Here is a 2,748-nt window from a genome sequence, read left to right on the forward strand (position 1 = left end):
ACGTAAACATTTACTCAGTTTTTTTAAAGAAAAGAACTCTTTGTTAAAAAAACATCTTGCTCACCACGAACTCCAATTCCCTGCTTGCCTCCGCGTTCCGCAGCTTCATCTCTACCTCTTCCATCTCGTCCGCCATCTATCCCCCGTCCGTCTCGTTCTCTACCCCGTCTCTCTCTCTCTTCCCCTTCAGAGCTTCCTTCGTCTTCCCGTCCACCTCGTTTTCCTGTCCTGTCCTTTCCCCCTTCCCCGTCCCTACCTTTATCGCCACGTCCTTTTGATCTACCTCTACCCCCTTCATCGTCTTCCTCGTCCCAATCCCTACCGCCACGTCCTCGCGATCTACCTCTACCCCCATCATCGTCTTCCTCGTCCCTATCCCTGCCGCCACGTCCCTTTAATCTACCTCTACCCCCTTCATCGTCTTCCGCGTCTCCATCCCTCCCGTCACGTCCTTGCGATTTATGTCTACTCCCTTCATCGCCCTCCTCGTCCCCATCCCTACCGCCACGCCCCTTCAATCTACCTCTACCCCCTTCAGCGTCTTCCACGTCCCTATCCCTGCCGCCACCTCCTCGCGATTTATGTCTACCATATTCATCGTCTTTCGCGTCCCTATCCCTGCTGCCGCGTCTTCCTAATTTACTTCTACCCCCTTCATCGTCTACTTCATCCCCATCCCTACCGCTACGCCCCAGAGATCTACCTCTACTCATTTCAGCGCCCTTCTCGTCCTTATCCCTGCCACCACGTCCTTGTGGTCTACCTCTACCCCCTTCATCGTCTTCCGCGTCCCTATCCCTGTTGCCACGTCCTCGTGATCTACTTCTACCCCCTTCATAGCCCTCCTCATCCCCATCCCTACCGCCACGCCCCACTGATTTACGTCTGCCACCTCTTCCCCCTTCATCTTCATCGCTGTACCTTCCACCTCGACCACGTCGTCGACCACCTTCATCTCTAGCGTCAGACCCAGCAATACCACTTTCCTCGTCGTATCTTCCAGATCTGTCGCTGCGTCTCTCGTCCTCACCATGTCTACCTCTTCGGCTTGATCTATCACTATCTGCTCCTCCCCTACCGCCTGCTTTGCCTCGACCCCCGCGTTCATCGTCATATTTATCGTGCCCCGCTCCTGACCTGCCCCGGCCCCCTGGCTTGTCATCACGACCACGCCCCGCCCCACGCCTATCGTACTCATCCACCTCGTCGTCAAAATTTAAGGAGCCCCTGCTCTTCATTCTCCGTCTAGATTCTGCTCTGGCTCTAGATTTTTCTTCTAGTTCGTCTTGTTGTTTCTCCCACGCGATTCGTTCTTCTTCACTTTTAAACTCAGGCGGCGTCCCGCGACGGTACAACTATGCAGTCAGAAAAATGCGATCATTAAACATTACTTTATATTTTTATTCTCAACAAATTTATAATTAATCGAGTAAAAAGAAAATGGTCCCATTTTGAATTGGTCCCAATTGCCAAACTATGAAGAAATAACCGGACAAGTGTGACTCGGACTCGCCCACCTAGGGTTCCGTACAAAATTAACTTATGTTAATATTTTTTTTAATAGTTTTTAGATTTTTCCCTGGCTCCAATTTCACCACGGTGACAGGTGCGACAATTGTAAAACATCACTGTTGCTGACGTCACATGCATCCATGGGCTACGGTTACCGCTTACCATCGGGCGGGCCGTATTCCTGTTTGCCACCATAATTGTTTTATTAAAAAAAAACTTTATTATATCGAAAAAAAACAGATATTTCTCTTGCTAAGTTTATGACAATTGTCACAAGAAACACTACAATTGTCACGAAATTCCGACATATAACTCATTACCTGTCAAGAATTACCTACAATTCTTCTAAATCTTGACAATTGTCAGAAACTTCGCAAAAGAAATATCTGTTTTTTTCCGATATAATAAAGTTTTTTTTAATAAAACAATGATGGTGGCAAACAGGAATACGGCCCGCCCGATGGTAAGTGGTAACCGTAGCCCATGGATGCCTGTGACGTCAGCAACAGTGATTTTACAATTGTCGCACCTGTCACCGTGGTGAAATTGGGGCCTGGCTGTCCGTTGACGCGGTCACTGCAGATGATGCCAACGCTACTTGGCTTTACCTTAAATCAACGATATGCCACAGCCTGGACACCATCGTCAAAGAGAGGAAAACATCCCCAACTAACCTCAAGAAAAGGCTGTGGATAACCGATAACACTTGGGAACTGATCGAACAGAGGAAAGCCATAAAGGTAAAGGGTTTGCAAGATAATGAAGTCAGAGAGGAGTACTCTAAACTATGCAAGTCAATTAAGATATGCTGTCGTCATGACAAGAATGCGTTTATAATGAACATAGCCAAGGAAATCGAGGAGCACTCGCTCAAGTACCATACGCATGATCTTTTTAAGAAAGTCCGCATCCTCTGTAGGGAATTTAAGCCTAAAACATGGGTCATTGAAGACAAGGATGGCAACCCCATCCATGAGTTGGACTGTGTTGCGGAAAGATGGCGCGAATATTGCGAAAACCTGTATCAGGACACCACCACTGACCCACAAGTTGCGAATAGTTTTGAGGTTATCATTATCAACCTTGAACCTTCTATCTTGCACTCGGAGGTAGTAGCGGCTATTAACTTGCTTAAAAATAGAAAAACTCCCGGTCCTGACCAGATTACGGCTGAGATTTTGAAAGCATTGGGTGAGAATGGTGTACACATTTTTCATAAAATTTGCAATTACGTAT

The sequence above is a fragment of the Cydia splendana genome, chromosome 14 (assembly GCF_910591565.1).
Source record: "Cydia splendana chromosome 14, ilCydSple1.2, whole genome shotgun sequence".
NCBI classification, from domain to species: Eukaryota; Metazoa; Arthropoda; class Insecta; order Lepidoptera; family Tortricidae; genus Cydia; species Cydia splendana.